The 18,069-nt window shown below is 43.9% G+C and overlaps 1 pseudogene; it reads left to right on the top strand.

Moving 5' to 3' along the window:
• The first annotated feature begins 6,031 nt into the window (after positions 1–6,031).
• LOC138666757 (EKC/KEOPS complex subunit Tp53rkb pseudogene) lies at positions 6,032–6,879 on the top strand (annotated as a pseudogene).
• The last annotated feature ends 11,190 nt before the right edge of the window (positions 6,880–18,069 follow it).

Raw genomic sequence — 18,069 nt, 5'->3', positions numbered from 1 at the left:
GAATAATAATAGTTGAATAAAATGAATATGAAGAATGTAATAAAAAAAAAAAAATAGGTAGAAGATGAAGAAGAAGATGAATAAGGTGAAGAAGTTGATGTCAAAGATGCTGATGATGATGAAGATGAAAGTGTGGGAAAAGAAAAAAAAAAAGAAAAAAAAGAAGGGGAAGGGCGTGGAATAGTGAAACATCAATATCTGACAAAATAAAAAAAAAATTTACATAGTCAATATCTTTGTCACTCCGAACGTCTTAAAAAAAAACAAAAAACATGCTATTCTATTTGATTGGGATAAACCTCTATGACTTTAATGTCTCCGCCACCTCCCCAAATACATCCGGCATTATTCTTAGTTGTTTTCCTTCATGTAGAATGAACCTACAAGGAAAGAAAGGGTTTATTTTAATTCCGATATTTTGGTCCCATTGACTTGCATTGGGATCGGGTATCGGTATCGGCGATATCCGATATTTTTTGAATATCGGCCGATCCAAACCGATACCGATACTTTCCGATATCGGAAGGTATCGCTCAACACTAGTCAGGAATGAAATCACTGACTGGGCTTAAGGTAAGGTCTGAACACGGTGGGGGGAGGAAAACTGGACAAGGCTAATGAGATGAATGAGTATTTCAATAGATTTAGGCTACGTTCACATTTGCGTTGAGCGCCGCTGCATCGGCGATGCAACGCACAACGCAAATAAAAACGCACCAAAACGCACGCAAAAACGCTGCGTTTTGCGACGCATGCGTCGTTTTTTGCCGAAATTTGGACGCAAGAAAAATGCAACTTGTTGCGTTTTCTTTGCCCGACGCTTGCGGCAAAAAAACCGCATGCGTCCCCCATGTTAAATATAGGGGCGCATGACGCATGCGTCGCCGCTGCGTCGCCCGACGCAAACACGACGCAAAATGGAAAATGCTAATGTGAACGTAGCCTTAGCAGTACATGTGTACTGCCAACTGGAAGTGGAGGGGAATTGGGTGCAAATTCTGCAACATCGATATTGGAGGAGGAGCAGACTAATTTTACAGTATCCGAAAATGATGTGAGGAGGCAGTTTAAGTCACTTAACATTGGTAAAGCAGCAAGACCAGATGGACTCCGCTCACGTGTCCTTAAAGTTTGTGCAGACCAGCTGTGTACGATCTTTACACTCCTATTTAATGGAAGTCTACAAACACAGAGGGTACCAGTGTTATGGAAAACTTCCTGTCTGGTGCCGGTACCCAAGACTTCTTCTCCTGCAACCCTAAATGACTATCGTCCTGTAGCCTTAACATCTCATGCTATGAAGGCCTAGGAAAGATTAGTTCTTGCTCACTTAAGACCGAGGGTTAACGCTTTTATTGATCCCCTTCAGTTTGCTTACTGACAGATTGGGGGTGAACGATGCTATTCTTTCTCTGTTACATAGTGTACATTCATTTCTGGAGATTGACGGAACCACGGTGCGAGCGATGTTCTTTGATTTCTCGAGTGCATTTAATTCCCTGCAGCCACCTTTACTACACAAAAAGATGACTGATATGAAGGTGGAGGTGGGGATGAGAAATTGGATAACTGACTATCTATCAGATCGGCCACAGTTTGTACAGATGGGAGCAGTTGTGTCAAGCAGATTACTGAGCAGTGTAGGTGACCCCCAGGGAACGGTGCTTGAACCCTTTCTATTCAAACTGTATACATCTGACTTTCAGTATAAATCTGATCTTTGCCACCTTCAAAAATTTTCGGATGACTCCGTGGTTGTGGGATGTATTAGGGGAAGGGTGGTGTCGAATTTCGTGGATTGGTGCAATGGTAACTATCTACAACTAAATGTTAAAAAAAAACAAGGAGTTGGTGGCCAACTATAGCAGGATTAAGTTGGAATGCTTACCGATCACTATTGCTGGTCAGGAGGTAGAGCAGGTGGAGAGTTATAAATATTTGGGGGTCCATTTGGATAGCAAACTGGACTGGAGATGCCACTCAAAGACTGTATTTCCTAAGGAACCTGAGGTCTTTTAATGTGTGCAGCAAAATGTTAGAAATGTTCTACCAGTCTGTGGTGGCAAGTGCCATCTTTTTTGCAATCATATGCTGGGGTAATAGTGTGCGGGCCTCTGATGCTAATAAGCTGAATAAGCTTATCAAAAAGGCAAGCTCTGCTGTCGGCTGCAATCTCGACTCTCTTGAGGAGGTAGTGGAGAGAAGAACTCTGAGAAAGTGTAGGGCAATTATGAACAATAATGCACATCCACTATATGAGCTATTCATGAGACAGAAGAGCACCTTCAGTAACCGGCTAATACTCCTGAGGTGTAAGAAGGAAAAATTTAGGAAATCGTTAGTGCCAACTGCTATGGGTATGTACAACATTAGGGTTAAATCATAAAGGTGAATGTCTACTTTATTTCTCCTACTTTTCAGTTCACCCGCTGAGTATGTCCTATTCTAATGTATAATGTTCTTCTGTCAACAAACTGTCATGTCAACTAAGTAATTCATTTTATGATTCTTATGATGTAAGTTGTGCTGCTGTGATACCATAATTTCCCACGGGATTAATAAAGTGCATCGTATCGTATCGCAAGTACAAAATGGACAGCAGAAGCACAAAATGGACAGCGCAAGTACAAAATGGACAGCACAAGTACAAAATGGACAGCACAAGTACAAAATGGACAGCACAAGTACAAAATGGACAGCACAAGTACAAAATGGACAGCACAAGTACAAAATGGACAGCACAAGTACAAAATGGACAGCACTCGGACCAATGTTATTCTATAGGGCGCTGCTGAGAAGCGATTATTTTCTGAATGTGAAAACATGGCAGCATGCACAAGTTTATTCTAAAAATGGGATGAGACTTGCCCGTTCAGGTCTATAGGGGCGAAAATCAGATGCCATACCGAGCCACAGTGCAACATCCGATATTTAGGGATATATTGCAATTCTGTACCTTAGGAAACTGTAAATGGTTAATAGACGCTGCGGTAAAAAAACGGATTGTATATGGATAAGTGAAAAAAAAAAATTGTCTCACTTTTCTTGACTTTTTATACCTACTCTAGGACATACATCTATTTCTCAGGCTATGTTCACACTGATTTTTTTTTAATGCGAGTTGCTTCAAGAAACAATATTTTTTAGAGACATTTTTTTTTCTGAAGAGGTTTAGAAGAGATTGCGATAGATTTTGAAGTAAAACTCTTCAAAAACTTTTTTTTAAAAAAGTCATGCACATTTCCACCCTTCAATAATTTTTCAAATTTCGAGGAAAAAAATGTTGAGAAAAAAAAAAATGTAAAAAAAATCTCCTCATGTGAAACGCAAAGAGGAGATGACGAGTTGTGAGGTGAATTTTGGAGGATTATGTGTCAGTGAATGTTTCTATAACCTGAGAAATCTCATATTTGCTCCAGAACTGTATCTATGACAGAAAACTGACTGGATGTCATCACTTCTCTACATATTAAGGCATACTTGGCTCATGGGTGCCACACACAGGACAAATGCCACTCAGGCATGTAAGGGGAGGATGCAGGAGTGGGGGGAATTCCTGTTTTACACACTTCCCCACACCACCAGGGCTGAAGTAGGGCTACTACCATGTCTGCATGATAATACACAGGCAGCCAGCTGGGGACCAAGTGTATTCAAAACATTGGGAACAATTGCATACCATTGCATACCAATAGATAAAGAATTCCAGGATAAAGAATTCCAGGATAGCAAGTGACAAGAAGTTGACACCATGAGCCTCCCAGAGCACTGGCCAATCACAGCACGGGATTCAAACACTATCCCCCCCCCCCAAAACCTGGAGAGTCAGGGGATAAAGCTGTCACCTAAAGTCCTGAGATTTCAGAACTATCGCAATCTGTGACTGATCTCACCTGAGCCCCAGGACTAAGGACCTCCATAACTACAGACCACCAGGACTAAGGACTTCCAGGATCAAGGATCCAAGAATCCAGTGAGACCTGAGCATCTGCTACGTCCCATCTCGTAAGTATACTTCTTCCTTACACTGTCATAGGGAGCTTGTACCAGTGCTGTGATGTTAAAGGGCAGTTGTCCCTGCAAGTGGGAGGCTGGTGGGATAAACACGTGTGGGAATGTTTCTGAAATGTTCAGGATTATAGATGCTGTGACTTTTCTGATTCACTTTCTTGTTAGACTGTTGTCAGTAATTCTTGTGCAGCCACTCTGATGGGGAACAATAGATTGTGATCTGCTCCTCCACAAATAGTGGGGAGATCAGCATGGTGGCAACTGAAGTATTTCTTGTGTGTGATAGGTCCAGACCTGGGCGATCGGCTGAACAAAAACCACACAAGAACTGGTACCAGTTGAAGTATTTTTTGCTTTAGCTGGATGCTCTATGCTTAAGTTATGTTAAATTGTTGGTGGAAATGTGAACATCGCCTTTGATTACTGTACATGTGAACAGAGCCTTTCAGTAGAACGGAACCAGCAGCAATCTATTGTCAAAAAGTTGTGCTAAGTAAAATTGATTTCAACTGGATCTGGTCTTTTAACATTGAAGTCTATGAAAAACAGATCTGTTAACTGGCCATCCATTTTTTCATTATTGATCAGTTTCAAATGGATGGCCATTTAGCTTTCAATGTTAAAAAAATGTATCCAGTTGAAATAATTTTTTTTTTTTTTTTTAGTCTGGACAACTTGTTTGTCAATGGATTGCAGTTGGATCTGTTCTAACTGACTACTGGTAATTCTGGCTGAGGCTAAATCTACCCTCCCCATGGGGAATACAGGAATGCTCAGCTGAGTTGCTGTGTAGGGAGTAAAGGCCCCGTCACACATAGCGAGATCGCTAGCGAGATCGCTGCTGAGTCACAAGTTTTGTGACGCAACAGCGATCTCAGTAGCGATCTCGCTATGTGTGACACGTACCAGCGATCAGGCCCCTGCTGTGAGATCGCTGGTCGTGTCGGAATGGCCTGGGCCATTTTTTGATCGTTGAGGTCCCGCTGACATCGCTGAATCGGCGTGTGTGACGCCGATTCAGCGATGTCTTCGCTGGTAACCAGGGTAAACATTGGGTAACTAAGCGCAGGGCCGCGCTTAGTAACCCGATGTTTACCCTGGTTACCAGCGTAAAAAAACAAACACTACATACTTACCATCAGCTGTCTGTCCCTTGCAGTCTGCTTCTGCACTGCTGGCCGTAAAGTGAAAGCAGAGCACAGCCACAGCGGTGAGTCACCGCTGTGTGACTCACCGCTGTGCTGTGCTTTCACTTTCACTTTACGGCCAGCATTCAGTGCAGAAGCAGACTGCAAGGGACAGACAGCTGAATGTAAGTATGTAGTGTTTGTTTTTTTACGCTGGTAACCAGGGTAAACATCGGGTTACTAAGCGCGGCCCTGCGCTTAGTTACCCGATGTTTACCCTGGTTACTGGGGACCTCGGATCGTTGGTCGCTGGAGAGCTGTCTGTGTGACAGCTCTCCAGCGACCAAACAGCGACGCTGCAGCGATCCGGATCGTTGTCGGTATCGCTGCAGCGTCGCTATGTGTGACGGGGCCTTTAGGAAGATAGCTGTCAGTAGAGCCAATGGTTTTCAATATTTTTGTATGGCCAGCCTTTATACTGTGACAGTCGACCAATGATTGTCTGTTTACTTATAGGAGTCCCATGAGATTAATAGTTTACATACTTCTATTTTTCACTATTTTATTCTTTCCATGTTTTATGGCTTATGCACATAATATTGCCTTTTAAGACCCATATCTATCAAATATTTATGGTGTATCCTTTAGATATGTGATATGTCTGATTGAAGGAATTCTAGACAATGCTAAGTAGGATGACCCTCATGTGTAAATGAAGCCCCTCACCACTCTCTGGCCATTTTCAGGAAGTAACTAGACTCCTGTAGTGCAGTGATGCCTTTCCGTCCCGGTAGATTGTTCATGACTGCCATTTGTATGTAGAACATACATTTTTCATGCTGTGTATATCTCTACCATTGTTTGACCCAATGCTTCTCACCACAGGACCAATTATGGCCAACATAAAGGAATGTATCCTGACTGGGTTAGCCTTTACCATGAATGCTGTGGAGAACAGCGTGGACAGCATAAGCAGGGAGCGGACTCGGCGGTACCTGGGGGGGCTGCAGCTCATGAAGCAGGGGGCTGAGGCTCGGGTGTACCGGGGAAGTTTCCTGGGGAAAGCGGCTGTAGTGAAGGAGCGTTTCCCCAAGACTTACAGGCATCCTACGCTGGACCAGAAGCTGACACACCGGCGGACCGCCCAGGAGGTGCGCTCAATCTTCAGGTGCAGGAAGGCAGGTATTGCCACTCCTGTGGTTTATTTTGTTGATTATGTCTCTAACTGCATCTACCTGGAGGATATAGAAGGATCAGTCACTGTTCGGGACTTCATAATGACAGCGCAAGAACATGGCAGCAGCCTGTACAGCCTTGCAGAAAGGATTGGTCAGATATTGGCCTGGATGCATGATGAGGATGTCGTCCATGGGGACCTGACCACCTCGAACATGCTCCTACGGCCTCCACATCCGGACTTAAACCTGGTGCTGATCGATTTCGGCCTGAGCTTCATCTCTGCTCTCCCAGAAGATAAAGGTGTCGACCTTTATGTCTTGGAAAAGTCTTTCCTCAGCACTCACCCCCAGACAGAGGACATGTTCAGAGCTCTGCTCCAAAGCTACACAGTCGCCTCCAAGAAATCCAGCCCCATCATTAAAAAACTGGACGAAGTCAGACTGAGGGGCAGGAAGCGGTCCATGGTTGGGTAGACCGTCGTATATAGGACATCCTTTGGGTTGCATTTGATATTCTGTTTATGATGGTGATGAAAATACTATTAAATCTTGATACTTTTTTATGCCAGTGTGATATAGGACAGATGCAATGTTCCTCCAGCCAAAAAGGAAACTCCAACACCGCCATCCATAATCCCGCCCCTGATTTTCTTTCTTAATGGTTTATACTCCAAAGTACTGTTTCTGCCATCAACCATTATTGGCCATTAGGTCATTAAGCAATCATTGACCTGTCATCTGGTCACTCAGTTGTCCCGCCGTCTCTCTCAGCTGTCCCTAGAAGTCAGTGACAGTAAGGGTGTCTATTCGTCACTCATCTCTTCCTGGCAGATAGTCACAGTAGGAGGTCACCCCCTCATTCTTTCAGCTCTTTCTGGTAGTCAGTCATCCATCTTAGGCCTCCTTCACATGTCCTAATATTTACGGTACTGGAAAAAAAACAGTATCGGAGATGCCCTGTGTTTCATACGTGTGCCGCATCAGTATCACACGTATCTACACTGGATACAAGCCAGCACACATTGCTCTGTTCTCAGGCGCCAGGTGCTGAAGACAGCTCACATTGTCCTCTACTCTCCCTACAATTAGGCTAGGTTCACATTGCGTAAATGGGTTAACGCTAACGGACTGCGTTGCACGGCGAAAATGTCGCAATTAACGCTGTGCAACTGGTCCGGCTATATTCACCTGTCCCGTTCCACCGATGCACGCCACTCCGTCCTCCACATCCTCTGCCTTTGACGTTCAGTTCAGAGGGTGCGATGACACGCTTAATGCGCACCGCCCTCTGACTGAACAGTCACAGCCAGAGGACCCGGAAGACGGAGCGGCACGCAGCAGTGGATCAGGGCCAGGTGACTATAGCAAGTGCCGGGGGCCTGAGCTAGCGGCGACTCAGGCACCTGACCCCCACAGCGCGCCGGTGTCCCCGCCTGCTCAGGCCCCCCAGCACTTGGCACCCAGCGACGATAGGGGATTATGTTATTTTTTTTATTGCAGCAGCATACAGGGCATATAATACTATGGAGCATCTTATGGGGGCCATCAACCTTTATGGAGCAGCATATCAGGCATATACTATGGAGCATCTTATGGGGGCCATCAACCTTTATGGAGCAGCATATGGGGCATATGGATGGGAGCAGCAAATTACAGATCGGTGGCGCAGGATGGGAGCAGCACATGACAGAATAGGGCAGCACATGACAGAACGGGAGTGCAGGATGGCAGCAGCACATGACAGAACGGGGTGCAGGATGCAAGCAGCACATGACAGAGTGGGGGCACAGGATGGGAGCAGCACATGACATGATGGGGCGCAGGATAGGAGCAGCATAAGACAGAACTGGGGCGAGCAGGATGGCAGCAGCACATGACAGGATGTGAGCAGCACATGACAGGATGGGGGCACAGGATAGGAGCAGCACATGGCAGGATAAGGGCACAGGATGGGAGCAGCACATGGCAGGATGGGGGCGCAGGATTGGAGCACATGACAGGATGAGGGCTCAGGAAGAGAGTAGCACATGACAGGATGAGGGCGCATGATGGTAGCAGCACATGACAGGATTGGGGTGGAGTATGGGAGCACCACATGACAGGATTGGGGTACAGGATGGGACCACCACATGACATTTGGGTACAGGATGGGAGCACGTGACAGGATGAGTGCTCAGGAAGACAGTAGCACATCACAAGATGGAGGTACACAAAACAGGATGGGGGCTGCACATGACAGGACGGGGGCGCAAGATGGTAGCAGCGCATGACAAGATTAGGGCCAGGATGAAAGCAACACATACCAGGATGGAGACCATATACCAATATAAATGCTCACCACCCAGGCGTAGAACGGGTTCAATAACTAGTTATGTGTAACCGCTTTAAGCTGTGGAGAGTCGGGAAGTTCCCGTGTACATTAGATTACCTATTGGCAGGTTTAGCAATTTAATCTATTAGTTATGAGAACTGTTACTGAGATATTAAATGTCTATAGCCAATTTTTTACTTTGAACTATAAACAAGTGGGGGGGCTGTAATAAGTGCAGTGGGATTGGTTCAAAGGGGATAAAACGGGGCGGGTGCTTAGGCTGAGGAGGGGGTGGGTTTCGGGGCAGTGCACGTTGCATCAGCAAGGAGAGAAGACCCACCCTCCTTTTTTGGGGTTAGGGCTTGGGTGATTAGTTTGGGTTGGGGCATCTGGGATTAACCGGGTTATTTACTTCTAGGGAGTTCATGTTCATATTGTCATCACAGTGGCTGGTTTGGCAGGGGGTGGGGTTCTTGGAGTTGAGGTTTTATGGGGTTGATCTGGCTTTGGTTTACGGGCTCTGGACAGAGAGTTTACCTCGGGAGCTTTGGAGTTTGTTTGCCCGGAAACGGGTTACATGGTGCCCTCGAGCTGGTGGTTACGGCTGAGGGTAAAGAAGGTTTTTGTTAAAAGTTTGTGGGGGGATGGGGGCTTTTGCCCATGGTGTGCCAGATTTTTTAGTTCCAAGAACCCTCCCCTCAAGTTTTTTTTTTACACAATTGTATAATTGGTGTTATTTATGTTTGATTTGTCAATAAAATGGCCGCTGTGGCCAATTTATCCAAAGAAAAGAATGGTCATGTCTTAATTCGTTCGGTACTAAGCATTGTTTATGGGGAATTTGGTATTGAGTGGGGTGGATGATGTCATTAGAATGAAGGACCAATCTTAGGCTACGTTCACATTAGCGTTGCGCCGCTGTTGCGTCGGCGACGCAGCGGCGACGCAACGGCGACGCGCCCTATGTTTAACATAGGGGACGCGTGCGTTTTTTTGTGGCGTTTTTTAGCCACGTGCGTCGTTTCCGACGCTAGCGTCGGACGCAAGAAAACGCTACATGTAGCGTTTTCTTGGCGTCCGATTTTCGGCAAAAACGACGCACGCGTCGCAAAACGCGCGCGTTTTTGCGCGCGTCGCGCGTTGCGTCGCCGACGCAGGGCGGCGCAACACTAATGTGAACGTAGCCTTAGTGATATGCAGTCAAACGTGGTGCTTATTTTGCATGCTAGACATGGGGAGATCACTGTTTGACTTGTCACATGTGCTATCACTTAATATAATTATCTCCTGGTAAAAGACAAATGTTAAGTGTGTTGGTGAATCAGGGAGACTGTGTGTACATTGCACAGACTGCTGAGATTGTGCACAGCAATATACATAAAGGAATTAAGCTGGCTCCATATCCATTATGTTAAAGTCTGCTAAGGTGGGATGGTGCCTCCTGACTCTCCTACATTGGAAGATATGAGAAGAATCAGCTCTTGAGTTGAGCATTCATGTGTATGATGGAATCATTAGAGACAGCTATCAGAAGGCATTTTAACACAATTCTATGAGTTTCTGAGGAAGACAAATATAGCCTTTTGATAAAAAAAAAATTCAGTTTCTTGAAAAGCAAGAGTTGAAGGGCTTTCATGTAATTAAAGGCAACCTGTCACTTGATTATAGCTGCGCAAACTATGCACAACGTGAATCACTGCCTAAGTTTAAAGATCCAGCTGACAGAGATGGAATGAGTATGATGCAACGTCTCACCGCCACACTACAGGAGATTGAGCAGTGTGGAGGGGTAATCCCATCACGTCTCACCTGACCGAATCTTTAAACTATGCTTCTTCTAAAACACTGAAAAGATTCAGAGAAAAAAAAAAAACCTGGTTGCAATTGTGCAGCTGTTTTCAACTGTGGAGTTGATTGGATGTAAGCAATGAACTTAGCAGAACAGCATAGCTCTGTTCAACGTGTTCTGTCTATACCCAACTACTGTGGCAGAGATCATATTCACTTTTAATAGGAGGTTGAGGGAAGGTTCTGAAGTACCATGCTGAATGATGGTGAAGTCAGAGGACTAAGTAAGGGAAGACAGAAAATGTGTAGGAAGACGATCCATGTATTAAGTGAAATGTTCATGAAGTTATGCACCCACTATCTTTTGTACATAATTCCGACCAAGTTATTGTTCGGTAAAAGACCTTTCCATTTTAAGTAGTGGTCTATCTCATTGAAGTTTGTAGGACCTGGTCCTGGCCAGCTAAAGTCACCGGCAACCATGCTGCCTGCAAGGGTGTGACATCCCGAAGCTAAGGTCCACACACCCAGCCAGGACCCCATCTTCATGTATTATGCCAGGGCAGGAAAGACTTCTCACAAACTAAATAACCAACAAGGGAAGAACACCGGTTTACAGAAAAGAAACCCTGTAAAAATGTATATAACCTTTATTAAATATCGATTAAGAACAAATAGGTAGAAATACCCTAAAGTAGAATAGCCTATATGGTTTGGGCTATAGAAAATTATAAGGGAATATCTTCCCCTGGTATGACTAGGATGATATCTACCCAGGCACTAATAACCTCTATTAGAAAAGATAGAGATGTAAGCCCACCTTAAGATATCATGTAGTAGTACCTTGAACCAGTGACAAGAGAGTGCTGCCGCTTACTCATTCAATAGATGTGTAGAAATGGGTGATATTTCCCTAGACACTACAAAAAACACCTATATATCTGCCTACCTAGATGCGGAGGTTGGCACCCTAAGAAACACGAGAATGGCACCCTCGCTTGTACGGTGGCTGTCCCTAATCTTCTGCTTATACCCTATAAGATGATAGTTGGAAATAGAAGGCCAGACGGCCTGTCACAATCGTGTAATGGTATATTGTGTCGTATAACATGAATGGGACCAACCAGAAATGTGATGTAAGAGAGGAGACAGAATATGTCATTCATCCCCCATGTACACAATATCAGGTGTATAAACACGTACAGAATAGGCGTCTAGGGACTCAGCAACATCTTGATAGCACCATATCATTGGCCCCATATAAGTATTGGGAATTTACTGGTACTACTATAGAGCAACATGCTCAAAAAATGATAGATGCAATTCAGATGTCATAACATGCCAGCATACCACCCAGCTAGCAGAAAAAAGCCAGTAAGTGCATAATGTGCCCCTATGATATAGGTACCTTGATAATACAATTTATACTCTGCAAAAACTCTTACTGTTTCACTTATTCATTCTCGTCTGGACTATTGTAACTCTCTACTAATCGGCCTCCCTCTTACCAAACTCTCCCCGCTCCAATCTGTCCTGAATGCTGCTGCCAGGATCATATTCCTCACCAACCGTTACACCGATGCCTCTACCTTGTGCCAGTCATTACACTGGTTACCCATCCACTCAAGAATCCAGTACAAAACTACTACCCTCATCCACAAAGCACTCCATGGCTCAGCACCACCCTACATCTCCTCTCTGGTCTCAGTCTACCACCCTACCCGTGCCCTCCGCTCCGCTGATGACCTCAGGTTAGCATCCTCAATAATCAGAGCCTCCCACTCCCGTCTCCAAGACTTTACACGCCGATTCTTTGGAATGCACTACCTAGGATAATACGATTAATCCCCAATCCCCACAGTTTTAAGCGTGCCCTAAAAACTCATTTGTTCAGACTGGCCTACCGCCTCAATGCATTAACCTAACGATCCCTGTGTGGCCTATAAAACAAAAAAAAAAACAAAAAAAAAAAAACTTAACTGGTTCATGCAGCTTTACATGAACACCCGAGCCTTACACTATGGCTGGTCCGAATAACTATAGCAATTGTTACCATCCACCTCTTGTGTCTCCCCTTTTCCTCATAGTTTGTAAGCTTACGAGCAGGGCCCTCACTCCTCTTGGTATCTGTTTTGAACTGTATTTCTGTTATGCTGTAATGTCTATTGTATGTACAAGTCCCCTCTATAATTTGTAAAGCGCTGCGGAATATGTTGGCGCTATATAAATAAAAATTATTATTATTATTATTATTATTATACTCATCTGTTAGTCTGTGGTGTATAGACAGTTGAGGGTCCCGATGAAGAGACTCCTCACATGAAACAAATAGACTCTCGACGTGTTTCCCCTACACACGGGTTCATCAGGAGAGATTCAATAATCACATGACAGTAGAGAGTTGTCCAAAAAAAAGGCTGCAGACTACACATAGAAACATCCTCCTTAATGTGGTATGCCAGCTGCTTCCTGTTTGGCGGGTATACCCAGATTCGCCACTCCTCCAAACGGTCTATGAGAGAGCCCTGCATTGGGGTGAGCAGCGCCATTACCTTGAAGACAAGTCGCACCAATCTACAGTGCACATGCTCCCCCTCCTGGGAGATGCTAGATGTACAGGTCACATGAACCGATAAGATCACTACACACTGCATACAGCGCATGCGTCAGTCTTACATCAGCTATATTATGGCAAACAGCCAAACACTACCGCGCATGCGCTGCCAACAGGGAAACTGCGTAATTAAGCACAGTGTTAACCCATGTGTATAGCAGCCAACCAGTGTGTAGGGCCCACGCTTTGTGTCCGGATCATCCCCCCAAGGCAACATATCCTGCAAAAGTATAGACATTGCCCTATATGCACCAACATACAAACGCAATCTATTACACACACTGCCACCCGGACTACATTTAAACACAATGTTACAAGAAGGAGCATATATTTGCATTCTAAAGCTGCAATGTTACAAACAGGAGCACATATTTACACAGATAGCCATACATTTTTTTTTAAATCAGAATAGTGCCCCCATAATACCAGGTATCTAAGACAAGGAAAGAAAATAATGCCAAAGATTAACAAAAGATATATAGAAAGATATGCGATATAATGACTGGATAAAACCTAACAGTCCTGATTCTGGCTAGTGATAATGGACATTTGAATCATAAAGCAACAATAATTTTGTTGCTCATTTAAGCCATCCGGCACAAGAGTTCGTAGTTTGAATATCTATTGACATTCTTTTTTAAGAAGAAGTTTATTTAAATTCCCACCCCATGGGTTCCGTCGCATTACCTCAAGGACACAGAATGACAGCACCTTGGGATCATTTTGATGAACAAACCTAACATGTTTTGCTAGAGGTGTATCCCTTTTGTGCTTGATGTCACCAAGATGTTTGCCAATGCGCCTGCGTAGGTCCCTTTTTGTTTTCCCGACATAATTGAGTGGACACAAGCAGGAAGCCATGTATACTACCCCTTCTGTCTTACAGTTTGCAAAGTCTCAAATAAAATAGACCCTTTCTGATGTGGTACCCCAAAAGGATTTCTCCCTTCTAACCCACGGGCAGAACTTACAGTCTCCACATCTAAAAGTACCACACGGTTTGCGGTCTAACCACGTGCCAGGTGGTTTCCCTTTTTCGTAGAAACTGTGGACCAATCGGTCTCTGATGGATCTAACCTTCCGGTAAGTAATTTTAGGGGTTGGTGGGATGAAATCTCTTAACTCGGGATCAGCTCTTAGTATCCCAGTGTTTCCTGAGGATTCTTTGTACAACATTGGATTTGTTGTCAAACATGCCAATAATTCTTGGAACATCAGGCCTATCAGCTCTGGGTGATGGATGCATCAAATCATGGCGGCCACACCCTGCCACACTCAGCAACATCTTGATAACACCATATCATTGGCCCCATATAAGTATTGGGAATTTACTGGTACTACTATAGAGCAACATGATCAAAAAATGATAGATACAATTCAGATGTCATAACATGCCAGCATACCACCCAGCTAGCAGAAAAAAGCCAATAAGTGCATAATGTGCCCCTATGATATAGGTACCTTGCTATATCTCACCCTCGGCTACCACCATTTGCCACGTTACACATGTTGCCCAATCCGTAGGCAGCATGTATCAGACGCTGGTTAAATTAATTCAAACAGGTATGTCTGACTCTGAAACACAGCGGCGTTTCAGAGAAAAACATTCTTTAAAAGCCGCTGGTGATAAAGACCGCACTGTAGACTAGTCGGACATCACAGTGTTCCGGAGTGAAACATACCTGGCCGAGTGGATATATCTAGTGTCTGACACATGCTGCACACGGTGTGGGCAGTACGTATCAGCTGAGGTTTACGTTAAGTTCTGAGAATACTATTTTCTGAAGCTAAAAAGGTATTAAATCACTGCTTTTAGTTTCATTTTATGTGTCTTCTAGGTTTATATGATATTCTGGACCCAATTAAGACTGGCATTGTGCCCAGTATTGGCAGAGCTGGCAGAAACTAGTGTAAAAACAACAAACATCACAAAAGTTTTATATAACTTCGAATTGCGCTAAAGTTTAGTGACACTTCAAGATATGCATACTCTGACTCGACGGTTTCTGGCTTGACTCAATTCACTTGCATTGAATGAGGCCACGGCCATCTTGTCAGAATGTGGCCAGGAGTATGCAGATTACATTCTTTAGGTTACATGACCACCGGCTCCCTGTGTCGGCGCTGGAGAATCCTCACAGCGTGCAGAAGATTCAGAAGTCTGTAGTCACAGGACTGAACAACCCCTTTAAGACATATTAAAAAATCTGCTTAACTTATTACAGCTAATTTTTAATTCATGGAAATATATAAATGTGAAAAAATATATAGAAACAAAAAGTGACGCCCCCACCCCTCCATTCTATATGGAACAATTGCTGCCGGTTATTACACGCAGGGATATTCGTATGTGTTCCCTGAACCGTGCAGATTCACCGCCCCTAATACATTGTACGGGTGAAATTTCTCTTGCGGAGGCTCGAATCTCAGAAAGATAAATAGACATGCTGCGTCCTGGAAAGACGCGCCACATGTTCGTCTGATAAACAGGCATAGGTGAACGCATAGTGGGCAGGCTCGGACTGGCCCACAGGGTAACAGGGGAATCTCCCGGTGGGCCCCTGTGCCCCACTGTATGAGCAGTACTTGGCATAATTCACATGATTTACTCTGTACAGAAAAAATAGCATATCATCATTCAGTAACCAAACTACCTAGTTTACAAAAAAACCCTGTTTAGGAGACAAGAACAGACAAATTGCGGCGCCCTAAGTGCGTAAACAGAATATTATAGTCTTTAAAGGGTGCACAATTTTATGCACTCACCTGATGAAAGACTGAAATGGCTTTAGATTATGTATCCTCAAAATTCCCTCTGAGATACTTTTCAATATACAGGGCTTGCAGCTTGCCTCTTGTGGATCCAAGTGAAAGAGCCAGAGTCAGGCTCACACAGGATGAGTAATTCAAGAAAAGCACATCCAGCCCATGAATGGCAGTGCTTCCCAGGACTCACATCCAAAGATGATATTTTATATTTTTTTATTTCATAACTTAAAATAGAAGAGATACAATGCGTTTCGGATACAGTATATATCCTTCTTCAGGTATCATAAAAACACAGTACAAATCCTACTAGTATAAAATTCAATTACACTTATATATAGTATCAAACCTTTTATCCCAGCCTCAGAAACTTGATTTGGGGTGTGGACCAAGTTCAGGAAAACACCCACTGATTGATACATCCTTGTTAACATTGATGCAAGAAAGAGAGAAAAAAAAACAACCTTTAAACTCTCTCTATGATATCATTCAATCCATTTGGAAATAATGTTCCCAAACGATATATCCAAAACGTTTCTTTCCTGTTTAAAAGAGCATTCCTGTTTGCAACTCCAGAGGGTATCTGCTCCACTGGAGTTACTTTTATGTTAAAAATTTTATTATGTTTAAGTAGCAGATGCCTTGAGAGATTGTTTTAAAAAGCCGTTTTTTGCTCTATTTCTGTGGCCATTAATGCGGGAGCGCAGTGTCTGTACAGTGCGTCCCACATATTGCAAACCACAACTGTATGTGATGACATACACAACATGATCACTACTACAGGTGAGTCTTTGTGAGATTTCAAAGACATCACCAGTATTATTGCATTTGATAGTTTTAGCTCCACGATCTAGGATCCCACAGGTACAACATTTTTTGGAGTTACATTTAAAAACTCCGGTGCCTTGAAGAACTCCACATAAAGTTTGATCCTTACTTTTATAATTGTTTTTTCTTTTTGAATCCAACTGTTTTTTTAATTTACTGGGTGCCACCAAATTTTTCAAAGTTTTCCCCCTTCTATATGTAATCCCTGGTTTATCAGGGAGATGTTTTCCCAAGACAGGGTCACGTTTCAAGATATACCAATATTTAGAAAGCACAGTTCTTATGACTTTATTTCCCCTATTGAATGTTGTCACAAAATTCATTTTCCAGCGATCATCACTTTTTTCCTTATGTTCTGTCTCCGCCATCTAATATTGTTACCCTGATTATTTGCTTGCATAATTGCAGTTTCCTCAGTATACAGTATTGATATATTCATGCCTTTATTCATCTGTGATGCTTTGGCTCCCTCTAGCGGCCAGAGTTATGTTGGCAGTTCAATCTTGTTTTTGTATTATCCATGTATGATTCTCCTCCTCTTTTGCAATGCATTATGGTAGCTCAGCCTCCGTTTCCCTCCATTTTTCCTTTCACTTTCTTCAGTTTGCCTTCAAGGAAAGACGCTTCACTTCATCCCCCTTGCGATTGCATTGCCGGTATGTCTTTATGCCTTCTCTAGATAATCCCTGCTCTATACTAGCCTAGCTTAGCCAGTTGTACTCCCAGTTCAGTTACTAGCCTTCTAATGTTATGCATAATGTATATCATGTGTATTATGTATTTGTTCTATACCCTGCACTGATACTATGTATATCATTGTTCACAGTTTCACCGCATCAATATACCACTACGTTTAATAAAGCACAGACTCAACCACAGTCTCCTTACTGGACCCCGGTATAGCGGTTTAGCTGACTGTATAGCTACGTATGAGCCTGCCTCAGCTAGTGAGGACAGAACAGTGAAACGGCAGCCATCCAACTAGTGGGATTCAAGTCACCGGCTACTCAGAGACTAAATACAGCTGCAGCAATCTCTGCACAGCCAAGCACTTTCCCAAGACACCATGTCTCACAAATCGCATAGGACAAGATCTGTTACTTCCGTCTCCTCAAAGACAACATCCATCAGCAGCGCGGTCGCCATTGCCCGCGCAAATGCTGAAGCCGCCAAAATACGAGCGAGCTTTGCTGACCAAGAGATACAACTTAAATTAGAAAAAGCACGCCTAGATGACGAAGAGAGAAGGTCGCAGTTAGAGAAAGCACGCATAGATCATGAGAGAGCCGACCAAGAGAGAAGGTCGCAGTTAGAGAAAGCACGCATAGATCATGAGAGAGCCGACCAAGAGAGAAGGTCGCAGTTAGAGAAAGCACGCATAGATGATGAGAGAGCCGACCAAGAGAGAAGGACGCAGTTAGAGAAGGCACGTGTGGATGCCGCCTT

Source organism: Ranitomeya imitator, chromosome 2, assembly GCF_032444005.1.
Source record: "Ranitomeya imitator isolate aRanImi1 chromosome 2, aRanImi1.pri, whole genome shotgun sequence".
NCBI lineage: Eukaryota > Metazoa > Chordata > Amphibia > Anura > Dendrobatidae > Ranitomeya > Ranitomeya imitator.
Note: the sequence above shows the minus strand (reverse complement) of the source record. Positions and strands in the feature narration are given on the sequence as shown.